The sequence below is a fragment of the Camelina sativa genome, chromosome 17 (genome assembly GCF_030686135.1).
Source record: "Camelina sativa cultivar CO46 ecotype springtype chromosome 17, ASM3068613v1".
Lineage (NCBI taxonomy): Eukaryota > Viridiplantae > Streptophyta > Magnoliopsida > Brassicales > Brassicaceae > Camelina > Camelina sativa.
In genome coordinates, this window is record NC_141896.1 from 23,352,443 (window position 1) to 23,373,364 (window position 20,922).

General features: G+C 43.1%; 1 long non-coding RNA gene across 1 annotated transcript; it reads left to right on the forward strand.

The window, feature by feature from the left end:
- Positions 1–19,640: 19,640 nt before the first annotated feature.
- On the forward strand, positions 19,641–20,109 carry LOC147924243 (uncharacterized). The gene is made up of 2 exons (XR_015585978.1): positions 19,641–19,745; positions 19,854–20,109. It is a non-coding gene; the product is annotated as an uncharacterized LOC147924243 (long non-coding RNA).
- Positions 20,110–20,922: the final 813 nt, after the last annotated feature.

Below are 20,922 nucleotides of genomic sequence, written 5' to 3' on the forward strand. Positions count from 1 at the left end.
CCTCCTATTAGCATAACTCTTCTGCCGATCCTGAGCCTCCTTCATGTTCAGCCTCAGAACCCGAATCTTCTCCGAGGTCTCGTGAACAAAATCCGCACCATATATGCTCCTCTCCCCCACCTGAGTCCAACATAATGGTGTATGACACGGCCTCCCATACAAATCCTCATAAGGAGCCATCCCAATACTAGCCTGATAGATGTTGTTGTAAGCAAACTCCACCAAGCTCAAATGATCTGTCCAATGACCACCCCAGTCCAACACGCACATCCTCAGTAAATCCTCCAGAATCTGGATCGTCCTCTCTGACTGACCGTCCGTCTGAGGATGGAATCTCTATCTCTGCCCATCTCTGCCTAAAACTCTCTCCAGAACACCAAGGTGAACTTGGAATCTCTATCAGACACAATACTAGCAGGCACACCATGCGATCTGACTATCTCCCTCACGTACTTCTTGGCCAAAACCGCTGCTCCATCAGTTTTCTTGATGGCCAGAAAATGCGCAGACTTAGTCAAATGGTCCACAATGACCCAAACCGAATCATACGTCCTCGACATAGGCAAACCCACCACGAAGTCCATCGTGATAAAATCCCACTTCCACTCTGGGATGGGCAAACACTGTAATAATCCACCAGGAACCTGATGCTCCGCCTTCACTAGTTGGCAAGTGTCACACTTCGCCACCCAGTCAGCTACGTCCTTCTTCATCCCGACCCAGTGATAATACCGCTTGAGGTCACGGTACATCTTGGTCGCCCCTGGATGAATAGAGAACTTGCTCGAATGAGCCTCTCTCAGTATCTCCTGCCTCAACTCCTCACCCTTGGGCACACAAACTCGACCATGCACAAGGATAGTACCATTAGCAGAAACCTGATACTCTAAACCCGTAGCCTTAGAGGCATTCACTAGCCCCTCATCGCTCTCCTGAGCTAACCGTACTCTGCTCAACAAATCTGCTTGATCAGCTGCCTCCAAACCCAAAGGCTCCTGTGAGATAGCACACAAACTCAATGCACTAATCTCACCTACCAACGCCTCCATATCTTGCTCCTGAGCCGAAGCCGCCTGCTTCCGACTCAAGGCATCTGCAACCAGGTTAGCTTTACCAGGATGGTAAGCTATGTCCAAATCATAATCCGCTACTAACTCCATCCAACGCCTCTGCCTCAAATTTAGCTCAGGCTGAGTAAAAATGTACTTCAGACTCTTGTGATCTGTAAATACCTGTACCTTCCCACCATACAGATAAGATCTCCAAATCTTCAGAGCAAAAATCACTGCTTCCATCTCCAAATCATGAGTAGGATAGTTAGCTTCATGTTTCCGCAACTGCCGCGAACTATAGGCTATAACCTTCCCCTGCTGCGTAAGCACACAACCCAACCCCACTCCAGAAGCATCTGTATACACAACATAAGGCTCATTCTGCTCAGGCAGTGCTAACACCGGCGTGGTAGTCAACATCTGCTTGAGGCTTGCAAAGCTCGCCTCACACTCCGGTGACCACACAAATGGAACCTCCTTCCCTGTAAACCTAGTCATCGGCTGTGCCATACTTGCAAAACCCCAAACAAACCTCCTGTAGTAACCTGCTAACCCCAGGAAACTCTGAATCTCAGTGGCACTCTGCAGCCTCGGCCACTCCCTAATGGACTGAATCTTCTCTGGATCCACTGAAACTCCCTCAGCTGTAACAATGTGACCCAAGAACCCCATCTCACGCTGCCAGAAACTGCACTTACTCAGCTTAGCAAACAACTTCTGCTCCTGCAGCTTCCCCAGAACTGCTCTCAGATGTACTGCATGCTCCTCAGAACTCTTAGAAAATACCAGAATGTCGTCGATGAAGATGATGACTGACTCGTCCAGAAACTCCTGGAACACGCTGTTCATCAATCTTATAAACGCAGCTGGCGCGTTAGTCAACCCGAAAGGCATCACCACAAACTCATAATGCCCATACCTCGTCCTAAAAGCCGTCTTCCTCACTTCTTCCTCATGTATCGGAATCTGATGATAACCTGAAGCCAAGTCGATCTTGGAGAACCAAGTAGCACCCCTCAACTGATCCAACAACTCATCAATCCTCGGGAGAGGGTACTTGTTCTTCACAGTAACTCGGTTCAAACCCCGATAGTCGATACACAACCGAAAACTCCCGTCCTTCTTCTTAACAAACAGCACCGGAGCTCCCCACGGTGAACAACTAGGACGGATAAAACCCTTACTCAACAAATCCTCCATCTGCTTCTTCAGCTCTGCCATCTCTGCTGGAGCCATCTTGTAAGGAGCCTTGGATAACGGCATCGTCCCCGGTTCCAGCTCAATTGTAAAAGGATCCGACCGAGATGGTGGTAATCCCTGCAATGACTGAAACACATCCTCAAAGTCCTCCACTATCGGAATACCGCTAACCGTAGACTTCCCCACTGACTCTTGCATAGATATAGTAACCAGATAAGCCTCACGGCCCTTCTCGATCATCATCCCAGCCTGAACGGCTGAGATCACGAGACTCCCCGAAGTCGGTCTAATACCCTAAAAACCAACTTCCCTTCTGGACGCTCAAACTCCACTCTACCCCGATAGCAATCCAAATGCACCTTATGCCGATGCAACCAATCCATCCCAAGAATAACATCATACAACTCCACTGGACTGATAAGCAAATCCGCTGGCACACTCCGGAGTAATGAAGCTATGAGAAGCTCCAGAATCAAACATAACATGGGACTTAAACCCGCCCACCAACAAGGTCCCTATGATCGCTCCTGCACTAGTGCCACCGGTCTCCCTAGTCGAGTACACCTGAGACGTCGGCTCGATCCAACCCACCGGCTGCACACCGTGCTGCATACCCTGCTGCACTCCTGCCTGACCACCAGCCTGCACCGCTGCTACTGCCATCTGATGCAACTTGGGACAACGAGGCTTGATATGCCCCGTGTCTCTGCAGTAGTAACACACTCGAGTATCTGTCCGCGGCTCCGTCACCGCCCGCTGCTCTGTCACTACACGCTGCTCACCTCTCTATGGACAGTTAGTCACCTTGTGGTCCCTGCTACCACACCCAAAGCATCTCGCACCCCCGTGCCTCGATCTCTGCATATCATCAAACTTCCGCTTCTGCCCCTGCGTAGGCTTGCCGCCCTTGCTAGGAACAGAATGCGGCTGAGACCGCTGTGGCTGCACCGAAGAATTGACCACAACCACATGTGACCTCAAGTCATCCTCTATCCCAGCTGCAACCTCAACCAGCACCGCTCTCGTAGCATAGCTCCTCACTCTGCACCGAGTCCTCAGATCATCCCGCAGAGCCGACAAGAACCTCCGCACCTGAGCCAACTCTGGCTCCCATGCCCGACCTGCATACCCCACAAGCCGACTGAACTCTGCATCCAGCTCTCGCACTGTACGGTCCCCCTGAGTCAACCCCAAGAACCGTGCCTCCATACGATCAATAGCCTCCTCAGAAAAATACTTGGAGTTAAACTCCCTCGCAAAATCTCCCCAAGACATACCCCGCTGCACCCTCCGTGCTGTCACCGACCTCCACCACACACGTGCATCTCCTGACAAGTAAAACACTGCCAGATCCACCCTGAACTGGTCTTGACACCTAAGCGAAAGGAAAAGATCCTCCATCCTCTCTCTCCACTCATCCGCTACACTCGGATCGGTACCTCCTGAGAAATACCCCGCTCCCACTCGCCGCAGCTGCTCCATCATCTGCACATACTGAGCGTCCACTACCTCGGCCCCCGGCTGCACACCTGCCTGCAAACCCGCCCCAGGCTGCACCGCTGGAACCTGCCCACCAACCACTGGTGGCACTACTGGAACCTGCCCACCAACCACTGGCGGCACTACTGGAACCTGCCCACCAACTACTGGCGGCACTACTGCTGGAACTCGCTGCAAAACCTGAGCTAGCAAGTCCATCAAGACATCCTCCCTGCCTGGAGCACCTACTGCTGCAACCCCCACACCCGGGGCAACACCGTGACCAACACCGTCACCCAAACCAGCCTGGTGTCCAGACACACTAGGATTAGCCTATGACTCCGCTACCTCCTAACTGGCCATGCTCTGGGTGACACTCTCACTGGCCTCAGGAACCTGACCTCGTCCCCGACCACAACCACAACCACGACCACGTCCACGACCACGTCCACGACCCCGACCACGACCACGCCCGCGACCAACAGCATCCTCACCTCTAACCATCTGTGTCATCCGAGAACAGAAGGCTAAGAAAACAATAGTTCTAATAACACAAGAACACAACTTACCGTGGAATCACAAAACAGGCTCGAAGAGGATGTTCTAGGACTTCATGCCACACACAATTGACCAACTCACACAATCAATCATAACATGGAATCCTAAACATCAACAGCAAAAGCACAATGAACCCTAGACCTAGAACCGTAAGGGCTCTGATACCAAAATGAAACAACCCTTCCCGTTTTTTTTTTTTTAATACTATAATTTACTAGTGGTCCCATACCCACTAACATCCTAACAACAATCAATAACCGCGGATAACCAAGAAAAACAATTTCTATTAAACCAATAAGAATTCCAACAACAATAATCCAATAACAAATAATGCAATAACAGAGATCCAACATCCTACAATGCTCTATCATCTCAATACTAGCAACCTAACAATAGCCAGACCACAATCAATCAAGCCTCTAGAACATCCTCCTCCTCATCGCCTTTGATTCCACGATCACACTTTTCCTTTACCTGCACTCCACAAACAACAATTGAGATGCGTAAGTACTATCACAAATACTTAGTGAGGCCGTCCTCCCATCTACTAGGTTATACACACAAGCATATGAGACCCTCAAGTTTAAGCAAGCAAACAAAACACAAGCAATACATCAAACCAGGAAAAACAAGTCTCGGATGAGACTGGTGTCGACCGATGCTACAAGGGAGGTGCCGATCGATGCTACAAACACGGGTGTCGACCGATGCTATACAGTGTCGACCGATGCCTCGCGAAATGGTGTCGACCGATGCTTCATAGTGTCGATCGATGCCTCTTCTGCAGACACGATCTGCGCAAACACGAACGTCGATCTCTCCTTCCAATTCATCTCGAAACCGTCTCAAACTCACTCAATTACCTCGGAAACCTCTGTGAATCAAGAAAACAATGAACCCAAGAAACAAAACAACACAAACAACAAAGAAAACACCCAACAAGAGAGATCTCATGCTTAGATCAACCATGGTCAAGCACTCACCTCAAAAACAGGAAGATTGGATTGAGAAACGATGGAATCAACACCTCCAGAAGCTTCTCCTTCGTTCCCAGCAACAGCTAACACTCCTACAGCCTCAGATCTCTCCCAAATCACCAAGAACAAGCCCAGAAAAAAAATCACAGAACGTTTTCTCTCCTTTCTCTCTTTTTCTCACTTAACGGTGACCAAAAGAGACTTTCCAAAACCCTTAATTCGTCTTAGACACTTATAAACAAGATTAGGGATTTTAATTGAACCAAACCAAACCAAACAGCAACTAAAATAATCCCGACCAAACCGGAAACACATGGTGTCGATCAATACACCAAGGGTGTCGATCGACACCCACACCAAAACCACAAAAATTGGTTCGCGGATGTTACAATTAATTTTTCATAAGTTATAAAATAATGAGTTTTTATGAAAAACAGGTTTAAAGAAAAGAAAAAAAAGTTAGTCAACTGAACTTTCATTTTATTTTTTAATACACTAATATTTGCTATATATATTGTACTTATCTTTCAAAAGAAATCACATACACAATGAGATCATAAAAATCTTCTTATACTATTTTCTTATGTACTAATAGTTGAATTAATTTATATTTTCTTAATTCAAGATTTTCTTACAATAATAGGGTATATATTTCATTTGTCAATAGATAAATATACTTAGTATATAACTATGTATAGTTATTTTATTATAATAAAAATTATCTATATAAACATATAATATGTAATATATCACCATTTTTACAACAAAAAAAAAGAACGGGTTTCACCATGTACTTTGATAATTTTATCTATAATTTGTAATTTGTATTGTTTCTTGCATTTTTACCATTCAAAAATTATATTATAAACCGTAAATAGTTTTTTTCACCAATCAAATTTTATTGTGTACCACTTATTTTGTATAAACCGCACTTGTACCGCAAACCGCATATACCGCAGTCTGTACCACACTCTAATACCGCTTTCTCCGCACAACCAAATACGTGGTCACCATTCATACCCTTAGTCTTATTCAAGAGCCAGCTTGTGACCACAAACTGCCTCACACAAATCAAACAAAATATGACGCTTCTAATACGTCGCTTCAACGTATTACGTCTGTCAAAAATTTAAAATTTTAAAAAATTTAAACGTGTGAGAGTGGTGTTAAGTGCTGTCATTTAATTTTAATAATCATCACCGAACAAAAAAATGAAAGAAGAGAAAGTGTTAGGCTTGAGGTTTAATAAATGGGAGAGGACATTGTCAACTCTAAAACTTGTTTGTTAAACCTAAAAACTCAAAATTCTTTTTTTTTTTTTGAAGTGCTTTCATGATCATCGGATGGAGTCATATTAGAGCAGTTTGAGGATTGTATTCTGAGACTTGACACCCGTTATGGTATTGTGTAATACCCGCAAACCAATTTTTGGTATTTTGGTAAGGGTGTCGATCGACACCTTCTAGTGAGGCATCGATCGACACCAGTTGTGGCCGGTTTGGTCGGTTCAATTTTAATTGTCCGGTTTGTGGAGTTGGTTTAGGGGAAACCCTAGCTCGGGTTTTTAAGGAGGGAGCTCGAGTTTTTCTCCTCTCTTGGCCGCTTTTGTCAAAAACAGAGAGAAAGAGGATGAAAGCTTTGTTCTTGAGTTCCTGGGAGTTTTTGTGAGATTTTCTTGCTGTTCTTGGGAGATCTAAGGCTGGGAAGGTGTTAAAAGCTTGCTAGGAGTGAGGGAATTCGTCCTTATTGGTCAGAAACTTCCTGCAAAGAGGTGAGTGCATGACCATGGCTTATCTAAGCTAAGATCTCTAGATTCTATGTGATTTGGTGCTTATGTGGTTGTTTCTTTGAGTTCTCTATGATATTTCGTTGCTGTCTGGGCTGGGTTTGGCTTCTGGGAGTGCAAGGAGCGGATTGGAGAAGCTTGGAGGCGAGATTCGGAGTTTCTGATCGAGGGGAAATCGTTGCTCAGCATCGGTGTCGGTCGACACCAGTTGGGGTGTCGGTTGACACCAACGCGAGGACGGCTCGGGACTTTAGCGAGTGTCGAACGATGCCATGTGGAGGTGTCGGTCGATGCAAACTAGGGTTTCCGGGAGTGTCGGGCAGGGTGTCGGTCGACACCAGTTTGGTGTCGGTCGACACCAGATGTTCAGCATCGATCGACACCATCTGGTGTCGGTCGACACCCCTTGTTCAGTTACGATGGACGTCGCATGCTTTGTATATTGCCTGGTTTGTTTTATTGGTTGTTGTTTGTGGCATGTAGAGATCTTATTGCTTGTGTGTATAGCCCAGTAGATGGGAGGATTGCCTCACTGAGTGTTTATCAAATACTCATGCATCTCAATTTGTGTTTGTGGTGCAGGTAAAGGCAAAGTGTGATCGTGGAATCAAGGCAATGAAGAGGAGGATGTTCTAGGGACTCGATTGGATGTTGTCTGGCATTGCTAGGTTGCTAGAGTTGGGTCATTAGAGACATTGCTAGGTTGCTGGTTCCTTGTTTCTTGTTGCTTGGATTGATTATTGTTGATGATTATGGTTATTGGTTTTTATTGGAGTATTATTGGATATTATGTTGGTGTTGTTATTTTCCGCTGATGTTTGTGGTGGTGGTTAAGTGGCTAGTGGGTATGGGACCACTAGTTGTAGTTATATTTATTATTATTATTTATTAAAAAAAAAAAAAAAAAAAAAAGGTCGGTCGTTTCATTTTGGTATCAGAGCCCTTACGGTTCTAGGTTTGGGTTCACTAGGTTTCTGTTGTAGATGTTTGGGATTGCATGTCTTGATTGATTATGTGAGTTAGTCAATTGTGTGTGGCATGGAGTCCTAGAACATCCTCTTCGAGCCGAGTGTGTGATTCCACGGTGAGTTTATGTTTCTGTGTTATATTAGAAATTGTTTGCTTAGCCTTCTGTTCATGGTAGTGCAGATGGTTAGAGAGGATGCTGTGACTGGTCGAGGTCGTGGACGCGGACGTGGTCGCGGACGTGGTCGTGGTAGGGGTAGAGCCCCAGTGGTTAGTGAGACCGAAGACCAGAGCGTGACAGCTGAGGGTGTTGGCGAGTCACAGGATGTTCCAGGGGATTCCGTGAGTGTGGCAGGAGGGGGCGGTGTTGATGCTCCAGTGGCCGGTGATGCTAGGGTCCCGGGTGTGGGAGTCCCAGCGGGTGGAGTCCTTGGTACTGACGTTGTGGCTATGCTAGCACAGTTGTTGGAGCGGTTACCACCTGTGGTGCCGGCTCAGGCTCAGGTAGTGCCACCAGTGGTGGCGGAGGAGCGGCAGCCAGTGGCTGCGGATGTGGGAGTTCATGCTCGTTATCTCAGCATGTTGTCAGAGATGGGTAAGTTACGTACCGAGCAGTTTCCGGGAGGTGTGGATCCTACTGCTGCGGATGCGTGGAGGACGAGGGTGGAACGCAACTTCCATACCTTGAGATGTCCTGAGGAGTTCTGGGTGGACATAGGGGTCTACTTTTTGACTGGAGATGCTGAGTTGTGGTGGAGATCTGTGGCTGCTAGGAGAGTGCAGCGGGAGATGACTTGGGCTGACTTCGTTTTGGAGTTCAACCGCAAGTATTTTCCGAGAGAGGCATTGGATCGGTTGGAGGTGCAGTTCCTTCAGTTGTCTCAGGGGACACGGTCAGTGCGGGAGCTAGACTTGGAGTTCAGTCGGCTTCTGTGTTATGGGGGTCGAGCTATGGAGCCTGAGGAGGCTCAGGTTAGGAGGTTTATGAGAGCTCTACGTGATGAGTTGAGAGTTCACTGTAGAGGGAGGTTTTATGCTACGCGTGCAGAGTTGGTGGAGACTGCAGCAGAGATTGAGGAGGATATCCGGGCACAGTCAGTGCCGGTTGCTCCAGCAGTTCAGCCTAGTAAGGCTCAGCAGCAGGGTGGTTCTAGCAGGGGCGGTAGGCATGCTCAGGGAACCAAGAGGAAGTGGGAGGCTACGCAGAAGCCGAGTGGTGCGGGTTGCTTCGGGTGTGGGAGCAAGGATCACAGGGTTGCTAGTTGTCCCAAGAGGAGTGTTCCGACTGCGGGGCCTCGGGTATGTTATCACTGTAGGGAGACAGGGCACATTAGGCCTTTTTGTCCCAAGCTACAGCCGGCAGCAGTGGCAGCGTTGCAGCAGGTGCAGCCTGGAGGTCAGCAGGTGGCACGGATTGAGCAGGCGCCACGTGTTTACTCGACAGTAGAGACTGGTGGAACCAGTGCCGGGGCGATCACAGGTATAATTTCTGGTACTTAATCTTTGTGAATTTTTGTAGGGTCAGATTTTATGTTCCTGTGATAAATTGTTAGGTTCTCAACACATGAGGTTTGTGTAGGGACCTTGTTGGTGGGCGGGTTTAAGTCCCACGTTATGTTTGATTCTGGAGCTTCGCATAGCTTCATTACTCCAGAGTGTGCAGAGTGTGCGGGGATCAGCGGGGATCCTGGTGAGCGTGCAGGAGTTGTCAGAGTTGCGGGAGGCGAGTTCCTGAGAGTGATTGGTCGAGCTAGAGGAATTGATATTCAGATCGCAGGAGAGTCGTGGCCAGCGGATTTGCTTATCAGTCCAGTGGAGCTGTATGATGTTATTCTCGGGATGGATTGGTTGCATCGGCATATGGTGCATTTGGATTGCTATCGGGGTAGAGTGGAGTTTGAGCGTCCAGGAGGGAAGTTGGTTTTTCAGGGTATTAGACCGACTTCAGGGAGTCTCGTGATCTCAGCCATTCAGGCTGGGAAGATGATCGAGAAGGGCCGTGAGGCTTATCTGGTTACTATATCTATGCCAGAGTCAGTGGGGAAGTCTACGGTTAGCGGTATTCCAGTAGTGGAAGAGTTTGAGGATGTGTTTCAGTCTTTGCAGGGATTACCACCATCTCGGTCAGATCCTTTTACCATTGAACTGGAACCGGGGACGACACCGTTATCCAAGGCTCCTTACAGAATGGCTCCAGCAGAGATGGCAGAGCTGAAGAAGCAGCTAGAAGATTTGTTGAGTAAGGGATTCATCCGTCCTAGTGTATCACCGTGGGGAGCGCCGGTGTTGTTTGTGAAGAAGAAGGATGGGGGTTTCAGGTTGTGTATTGATTATCGGGGTTTGAACCGGGTCACTGTGAAGAACAAGTATCCTCTTCCTAGGATCGATGAGTTGTTGGATCAGTTGAGGGGTGCTACTTGGTTCTCCAAGGTAGATCTGGCGTCGGGTTATCATCAGATACCGATAGATGAGGCAGATGTGAGGAAGACTGCTTTCAGGACGAGATATGGGCACTATGAGTTTGTGGTGATGCCTTTTGGATTGACTAACGCGCCAGCAGCGTTTATGAGATTGATGAACAGTGTGTTTCAGGAGTTTCTGGATGTATCTGTCATCATTTTCATCGACGATATCCTGGTTTATTCTAAGAGTCCTGAAGAGCATGCAGTGCATTTGAGGGCGGTTATGGAGAAGCTGCGGGAGCAGAAGTTGTTTGCCAAGTTGAGCAAGTGTAGTTTCTGGCAGCGTGAGATGGGCTTTCTGGGTCACATTGTTTCTGCAGAGGGGGTTTCTGTAGATCCAGAGAAGATTCAGGCTATCAGAGATTGGCCTAGACCGCAGAATGCCACAGAGATCAGAAGTTTTCTTGGGTTGGCAGGTTATTACAGGAGATTTGTGCAGGGGTTTGCAAGCAGAGCACGTCCTATGACTAAGTTGACAGGGAAGGATGTTCCTTTTGTCTGGTCAGAAGAGTGTGAGGAAGGCTTTGCAAGCCTGAAGGAGATGTTGACTACTGCGCCAGTGTTGGCTTTGCCTAAGCAGGGAGAACCCTATGTGGTTTATACAGATGCATCTAGAGTTGGGTTGGGTTGTGTTCTGATGCAGCATGGGAAGGTGATTGCCTATGCTTCGCGGCAGTTGCGGGTGCATGAAGACAACTATCCTACTCATGATTTGGAGATGGGTGCTGTAGTTTTTGCCTTGAAGATTTGGAGATCTTATCTTTATGGTGCAAAGGTGCAGGTGTTCACAGATCATAAGAGCCTGAAGTATATATTCACTCAGCCTGAGTTGAATTTGAGGCAGAGGCGGTGGATGGAGCTTGTGGCGGATTATGATTTGGAGATAGCCTATCATCCTGGTAAGGCTAACACGGTTGCAGATGCTCTGAGTCGGAAGAGGGTAGCTTCGGCTCAGGAGCAGGAGATGGAGTCACTGGTAGGGGAGATCAGTGCTTTGAGCTTGTGTGCTGTTTCACAGGAACCGTTGGGTTTGGAAGCAGTAGATAGAGCAGATCTTCTGAGTAGAGTGCGGTTGGCTCAGGAGAAGGATTTGGGGCTGGTGAATGCCTCTAAGGATGTGGATTCAGAGTATCAGGTCTCAGATAATGGTACTATCTTGGTGCACGGTCGTGTGTGTGTGCCCAAGGATGAGGAGTTGAGACAGGAGATTCTGAGAGAGGCTCATACGAGCAAGTTATCCATTCATCCAGGAGCGACCAAGATGTACCGTGACCTCAAGAGGTACTATCATTGGGTCGGGATGAAGAAGGATGTGGCTAGTTGGGTTTCGAGGTGTGATGTGTGTCAGCTAGTGAAGGCTGAGCATCAGGTTCCTGGCGGGTTACTGAAGAGTTTACCCATTCCTGAGTGGAAGTGGGATATGATCACCATGGATTTTGTGGTGGGTTTGCCAGTGTCACGGACCTTTGATGCTATTTGGGTCATTGTGGACTGGTTGACTAAGTCAGCACATTTTCTGGCCATTAAGAAGACTGATGGAGCAGCGGTCTTGGCTAAGAAGTATGTGAGGGAGATTGTCAGGTTGCATGGGGTGCCAGCGAGCATTGTGTCTGATAGGGATTCTAAGTTCACTTCGGTGTTCTGGAAGGCATTTCAGGCAGAGATGGGCACTAAGATGCATATGAGTACAGCTTATCATCCCCAGACAGATGGACAGTCTGAGAGGACGATCCAGACGCTGGAGGATTTGCTGAGGATGTGTGTGTTGGATTGGGGTGGCCATTGGGCAGATCACCTGAACCTGGTAGAGTTTGCTTACAACAACAGTTACCAGGGGAGTATTAAGATGGCTCCTTATGAGGCTTTGTATGGGAGACCATGTCGTACACCATTATGCTGGACTCAGGTGGGGGAGAGGAGCATGTTTGGTGCTAGTTTTGTTCAGGAGACCTCAGAGAAGATTCGAGTTCTCAAGCTGAACATGAAGGAGGCTCAGGATATGCAGAGGAGTTATGCTGATAAGAGGAGGAGAGATCTTGAGTTTCAGGTAGGAGACAGAGTGTACCTCAAGATGGCCATGTTGCGGGGTCCGAACAGGTCATTGTCAGAGACTAAGTTGAGTCCGAGGTATATGGGTCCATTCAGAGTGATTGAGCGGGTTGGACCAGTGGCATATAGATTGGAGTTACCTGAGGTGATGCGTGCATTCCATAAGGTTTTCCATGTGTCTATGTTGCGGAAGTGTCTCCGTGAGGGAGAGGAGGTGTTGGCTAAGATCCCTGAGGATCTTCAGCCTAACATGACTTTGGAGGCGAGACCAGTGAGGGTTCTCGAGAGGAGGATCAAGGAACTTCGGAAGAAGAAGATTCCTTTGATGAGAGTCCTGTGGGACTGTGATGGTGTTGAGGAGCAGACTTGGGAGCCTGAGGCAAGGATGAAGGCAAGGTTCAAGAAGTGGTATGAGAAGCAAGCCGCGACTTGAGCTTGTTTAGCCTGGTCCCATCTGTAATCCGTGGCTGGAGCGGGAATGGAGTATTCCAGCCCATCTCTCTTGTTACTCGGTCGCTTGGGGTGGTTGGTTGTGCGACTCAGTAACAAGATGAGGTGGTGTTGGGGTACAAAGTTTCCGTGAGGCGGGGTTGCAAAGTTAAGTTTCCTGGAAAAAGAGTTTCCAAAAGTGGAAAGTGCTAAATATGGAAAGTTTTACGGGAGTTAGAATTTGTCCATTTTAGCGGTGGGAAGCCTCGGAGGGGCTTTGTGGCCTTTGTGGCGGACTTTCGAGTCAGGGTGCATGTGTGTGGCGGTCTTTTTAGACAGTGTGTGTGGCCTTAGTGGCGGGCTTTTAGCCAATTGTGTGGCCTTTGTGGCGGGCTTTTAGCCAATTGTTGGCCTTTGTGGCGGGCTGTTTAGCCAGAGTGTCTTTGTGACGGTCCTTCGGGACAGATGGTCTTTGTGACGGTCCTTCGGGACAGATGGTCTTTGTGACGGTCCTTCGGGACAGATGGTCTTTGTGACGGTCCTTCGGGACAGATGGTCTTTGTGACGGTCCTTCGGGACAGATGGTCTTTGTGACGGTCCTTCGGGACAGACGGTCTTTGTGACGGTCCTTCGGGACAGATGGTCTTTGTGACGGTCCTTCGGGACGAGTGGCCTTGGTGGCGGTCCTCTTTAGGACATTTGTTTTGGCCTTGGTGGCGGTCCTCGTTAGGACATTTTGATGGCCTTTGTGGCGGCCCTTGTGGCGTGTGTATGATCCTTGTGTGGTCATGAGGTATCCCGGTGAGGGGATATGTGGTTGGTAGGACATTGAGATGTTTCTACGCGAGCCACGGGAAGGAAACCTGGGTAGGGATAGGACTCAGACGTGTTCAGAATCGTTTGCTCGCGACTCTTGGGGGACTTAGGTTCTCCTAGTACTGCTATATTCAGAGACTTTGTGGCTCGGGAGTATGGTTGGTATATCGACTTCGGATGACGATCCGGGGGCGCGTTGTAGGGTGGCAACCCGAGAGACGAGTTTGGGCTTTTCCTTATATATTATGGCATGCGGGCTTAGGCCTGATGAGGAGCCAACAGTGGCATGCAGACTTAGGTCTGATGATGAGCCGATGAAACTCAAGGTCTAGGCCTATGAGTAAGGAAAGTCCAAAAAGTCAAGAGCAAATGACGCCTGGAGCGTGAGTCTATCGCCTAGAGGTGACCTTCTGTAGATCAGTCGGAGGAGTGCGGGCCGTGGAGACGGTTGCACGGGAGTCCTTGACTGATGGTTGTTTGAGATTCGAGGACGAATCTAGTTTGGTGGGGGAGAATTGTAACACCCGCAAACCAATTTTTGGTATTTTGGTAAGGGTGTCGATCGACACCTTCTAGTGAGGCATCGATCGACACCAGTTGTGCCCGGTTTGGTCGGTTCAATTTTAATTGTCCGGTTTGCGGAGTTGGTTTAGGGGAAACCCTAGCTCGGGTTTTTAAGGAGGGAGCTCGAGTTTTTCTCCTCTCTTGGCCGCTTTTGTCAAAAACAGAGAGAAAGAGGAGGAAAGCTTTGTTCTTGAGTTCCTGGGAGTTTTTGTGAGATTTTCTTGCTGTTCTTGGGAGATCTAAGGCTGGGAAGGTGTTAAAAGCTTGCTAGGAGTGACGGAATTCGTCCTTATTGGTCAGAAACTTCCTGCAAAGAGGTGAGTGCATGACCATGGCTTATCTAAGCTAAGATCTCTAGATTCTATGTGATTTGGTGCTTATGTGGTTGTTTCTTTGAGTTCTCTATGATATTTTGTTGCTGTCTGGGCTGGGTTTGGCTTCTGGGAGTGCAAGGAGCGGATTGGAGAAGCTTGGAGGCGAGATTCGGAGTTTCTGATCGAGGGGAAATCGCTGCTCGGCATCGGTGTCGGTCGACACCAGTTGGGGTGTCGGTCGACACCAACGCGAGGACGGCTCGGGACTTTAGCGAGTGTCGAACGATGCCATGTGGAGGTGTCGGTCGATGCAAACTAGGGTTTCCGGGAGTGTCGGGCAGGGTGTCGGTCGACACCAGTTTGGTGTCGGTCGACACCAGATGTTCAGCATCGATCGACACCATCTGGTGTCGGTCGACACCCCTTGTTCAGTTACGATGGACGTCGCATGCTTTGTATATTGCCTGGTTTTTTTTATTGGTTGTTGTTTGTGGCATGTAGAGATCTTATTGCTTGTGTGTATAGCCCAGTAGATGGGAGGATTGCCTCACTGAGTGTTTATCAAATACTCATGCATCTCAATTTGTGTTTGTGGTGCAGGTAAAGGCAAAGTGTGATCGTGGAATCAAGGCAATGAAGAGGAGGATGTTCTAGGGACTCGATTGGATGTTGTCTGGCATTGCTAGGTTGCTAGAGTTGGGTCATTAGAGACATTGCTAGGTTGCTGGTTCCTTGTTTCTTGTTGCTTGGATTGATTATTGTTGATGATTATGGTTATTGGTTTTTATTGGAGTATTATTGGATATTATGTTGGTGTTGTTATTTTCCGCTGATGTTTGTGGTGGTGGTTAGGTGGCTAGTGGGTATGGGACCACTAGTTGTAGTTATATTTATTATTATTATTTATTAAAAAAAAAAAAAAAGGTCGGTCGTTTCATATTGGTACTGCAAAGTGTTGAACATTTTCAGCTTTGAAATCTGGAAAGTAAGGAGAAGCAGCCGCTATTTCCTCTGGATTAAGAGGAGGAGTATCCACTCTTGGAGGTTGAAAAATTGGTGCTAGATCACTATCTGATATCTGAGGAATATCTAACAAAATATATAATCACACTCTTACCATGATGAGTTTTGAACCAATGTAAAAACATAAACAAAACAAAGAAAATATTTTAAATTTGAAATATGATGAATGATGATGTGAGAATGGTTATTTATAGGATTTCAAGGGATGGAAGTTACATTTCTAAAATAATTTTATTAGAAGAGTTACAATTATAATTTATAGTGTGTTTGAATGAAAATGAATGGAAAAAATAGTCCATTCATAATTAATGTAATTTCAGTCACAATATAATAGTAAACTGTAGATTTAAAGTACAGATTAATGTACATTATTATATTTTTATTTAATTAAAAATAAATATTATTTTTTTAGAAATTTAATGCTAAATGGACAAATAAAGAGAGAACCTTATAATCATATGAAATGCAATAAAAATCCCAAAGATTAATTTAATTTTTAATCTCTTTTATATTCACCTTAATTTAAACTATATTGCTAGGTTAAATTCTAAGGAATTCCTCTTTGTAGTAAAATTTTGGAAATGGAATATCAAATTGTTTTTTATATATATAGAAAATCATTAAATTATAAATTTTGAATTTAATAAACATTATAATAATCTTTATGTAATTATATTTTGGATCACAAGAACTAAATATAATGATGAGTATACAAAAAATATGTATTACAAATTTTTTGGAGGTAAGAGAGAGTTAAAAAATTTGATTTAATAATTCTATTATATTAGTATATTTTGTTAAAACATTGCATATTTAAAAAAATAATAATAATAAATATACATGAATAAAGATGATTTCTTTATCTTGATTCCCTCATTAGGCTTTGATAGAAATTAGTATTGTTGAATCTGCATCGATAATTGTTTTTTACAGTCACCAATATTTTATTATACATATGTAATTGAAAATTAAAAATAATAAGAAGACAAAAAAGGAATGAAGAAATGCATATAAAAAAAAAAAAAAAAAAAAAAAAAAAAAAAAAAAAAAACTGAACAAAATATAAGATAAATTTAATAAAATATATAATCACACTCTTACCATGAGTTTTGAACCCATACAAAAACATAAACAAAACAAATAAATTATTTAGAATTTGAGATATGGTGGATGATGATGTGAGAATGATTATTTATAGGATTTCAAGGGATGAAAGTTACATTTCTAGAATATTTTATTATACAAAACTGAAAATAGAAAATAATAAGTAGACAAAGAAGGAAGGAAGAAATACATTAAAAAAAATTGAAAAAAATATAAGATAAATCTAACAAAATATATAAGCACACTCTTACCATGAGTTTTAAACCCATGCAAGAACATAAACAAAACAAAGAAAATATTTAAAATTTGAGATATGGTGGATGATGATGTGAGAATAGTTATTTATATTATTTCAAGAGATGAAATTTACATTTCTAAAATAAATTAGCTAGAGGAGTTACAATTATGATTTATAGTGTGTTTGAGTAAAAATAAATAGAAAATAGTCAATTCATAATTAATATAATTTCAGTTACGATTTCGTAATAAAGTGTAGATTTAAAGTATAGATTAATGTACATTATTATATTTTTATTTAATTATAAATAAATAATATTTTTAAAAAAAACTAAAAGCTAATTGGACCAATAAGGAGAGAGTAAAACACCTAACTATTCTAACTGTTTTGCATTCTGATAATCCAACCGTTCTTAATGTCTTCGTGGATGTGGTAATCTTAGGTCATGAATGGTGACATATCAAGTGCGTAATTGGAAGTGTGGTTTTCGAAAAACTGAATTTTACACCATTCAGAAAACAACTACGTAATTTGCGTTATTTGTGTTATATATTTCATTTGTAAATAGATAAATATACTTATTATATAACTATATATAGTTATTTATTATAAAAAATTATCTATATAAACATATAATATGTAATATATCACCATTTTTACAAAAAAAAAAAAAAGGGTTTCACCATGTACTTTGATAATTTTATCTATAATTTGTAATTTGTATTGTTTCTTGCATTTTTACCATTCAAACATTCTATTGTAAACTGCAAATAGTTTTTTTCACCAATCAAATTTTATTGTGTACCGCTTATTTTGTATAAACCGCACTTGTACCGCAAACCGCATATACTGCAGTTGATCCGTACCGTACTCTAAAACTGTTTTCCCCGCACAACCAAATATGTGGTCACCATTCAGACCCTTAGTCTCATTTAAGAGCCAGCTTTTGACCACAAACTGCCTCACACAAATCAAACAAAATATGACGCTTCAAATACGTCGCTTCAACGTATTACGTCTGTCAGAAACTTAAAATTTTAAAAATTTTAAACGTGTGAGAGTGATTTTAAGTGGTGTCATTTAATTTTAATAATCATCACCAAACAAAAAAGTGAAAGAAGAGAAAGTGTTGGGCTCGAGGTTTAATAAGTGGGAGAGGACATGGTCAACTCTAAAAACTTGTTTCTTAAACCCAAAAAACACGAAATTCTCTCTCTTTTTTTTGAAGTGCTTTAATGATCATCGGATGGAGTCACATTAGAGCAGTTTGAGGATTGTATTCTGAGATTTGACGCCCGTTTTGGTATTGGTATTGCAAAGTATTGAACATTTTCAGCTTTGAAATCTGGAAAGTAAGGAGAAGCAGCCGCTATTTCCTCTGGATTAAGAGGAGGAGTATCCATTCTTGGAGGTTGAGAAATTGATGCTGGATCACTATTTGATATCTGAGGAGTATCTAAGGCCATCCTTAACGGGATAACTTTTCCCCTGTTCTAAGCCCAACTAAATAATAAAAAAAATGTAACAGTGGGCTTAGATCAAAAATATTGATCTTGGTTCAGAACTGATCCAAAGGCTGTTCTAATATTCTTCCTCTCTTCTGATTGGTCGAAAAAAAAATGAGAAGGCAAATTTTTTCATTTCTTTCATTCGCACGAAATCGTGTAGGGTTTGTTTCTCTTGCGAAAACGGCGACAGCTTCGTTGTCGCCATAGTCGCCGCCGAAGCTTTGTTTTCCGGCAATTGAAACACCAAAATCGAAAGGAGAGAAGTTAGTTTCATCCTATTCCATCCTTCTCTCCGTCGTTGTCTCCGTCGTTTCCTTTGTCCGGCTTTTGGCAAATCGAAACCAAATCTCAATCGATTATTTGATTCATGTTTTTAATTTTTTGTTCTGTAGGGAATGTTTGTGCCTGTTATTAAAGGGCAGGGCACTGAGGAGCAGCAGCAGAAGTGGTTGTCGCTGGCGAATAAGATGCAGATTATTGGGTGTTATGCACAAACTGAGCTTGGTCATGGCTCTAATGAGGGAGGCTTGGTTGACTTACTTCACTCTTGTCCCTGTTGTCACTGGTGTTGTTATTGCTAGTGAGGTAATTCTCTCTAACACTCTTCAAGTTGAATCCTTTTTAAAGTATTTGCATTTTGATGGAATTGAGATGGTTTTGATGGATTCTTAGAGAGGTTGTTATATTTGTGAAGTAGAAGTATGAATTAGAGTTTGAATTGCTCTTGTTGATTCAATTCATATGTTGCCATCATAGGTGTAATTTTGGTGGAAGAAGCTTAGATATCATTATGAGCTTAATATGGTTGGTTCAGTTTCATTTTATGGCCAATGATAAGAGCTCTTAAGCTCTGACATTGTTGAATTACGTTTTACATTAGAATTTGTTTGGATTGTTTTATGCTTGGATTAGTTGAATTCTGTGTTTCACTCATCCTCTCTTCACCTTATGATCATTTGTTACTCATAATGTTTGATTAGCGGAAAGTTTTGTTCTTTCTCTGTGTGGTGTGTTTGCGTCCTCTGATATCTTCTTTATTTCTCTGAGTGCTTCCTTTTATTTATATAGGTGTATGATTTTCTCTGTTTGACATTTCTTAATTTCTGGTTGTCTCAGGGTGAGCCAAGCTTTCACCTGTTTGGATTCCTTATGTGCATTGCAGCCACAGCTGCGAGAGCACTTAAATCAGTGCTTCAAGGAATTTTACTTTCTTCTGAAGGGTAAGATACGGGTAACATTGTCCCAGTGTGATTGTTAAAAGGTCTATGTAGCAATAGTTTTGAATATCTTAGCGAGTGTTGCTGAAACGATTCTATTTTGTATTGAAGGGAAAAGCTGAACTCCATGAATCTCCTCCTTTACATGGCTCCAATAGCTCGAGAAACTCAAGGCTCAACAACAACAACAACAAGAGCAAAAATCTTGATTTTTTCACTTCGCCAAGGTTTGGGATTTTGAGTTGTGGCCTGAACGTTTGTGTTTGTTTTTGACTGAGTTGTATGTTTGTTTTTTTTTTTACATTTTATTTACAATGTTTTTTCACTATATTTTTATTCTAAGAACACTAAAATTAGTTCTCCCATTTTTTTTTACCTATGATCTTAACAACTGATCTTAGATTATTTTCACTATATATTTAATCTAAGAACACAAAAAAAAAGTTCTCCCATTAAGGATGCCCTAACAAAATATATAATCACGCTCTTACCATGAGTTTTGAACCAATGTAAAAACATAAACAAAACAAAGAAAATATTTAAAATTTGATATATGATGGATGATGATGTGAGAATGGTTATTTATAGGATTTCCAGGGATGGAAGTTACATTTCTAAAATAATTTTATTAGAAGAGTTACAATTATAATTTATAGTGTGTTTGAATGAAAATGAATGAAAAAAATAGTTCATTCATAATTAATGTAATTTCAATCACAATTTAGTAGTAAAGTGTAGATTTAAAGTATAGATTAATGTATATTATTATATTTTTATTTAATTAAAAGTGAATATTATTTTTTTAGAAATTAAATGTTAAATGGACCAATAAAGAGAGAACCTTATAAACATATGAAATACAATAAAAATCTCAAAGATTAATTTAATTTTTAATCTCTTTTATATTCACCTTAATTTAAGCTATATTGCTTGGTTAAATTCTAATAAAGTCCTCTTTGTAGTAAAATTTTGGAAATGGAATATCAAATTTTTTTTTTTATATAGAAAATCATTAAATTACAAATTTTGAATTAAATAAACATTATAATAACCTTTATGTAATTATATTTTGGATCACAAGAACTAAATATAATGATGAGTATACAAAAATAATGTATTACAAATTTTTTGGAGGTAAGAGAGAGTTAAAAATTGTGATTTAATAATTCTATTATAATAA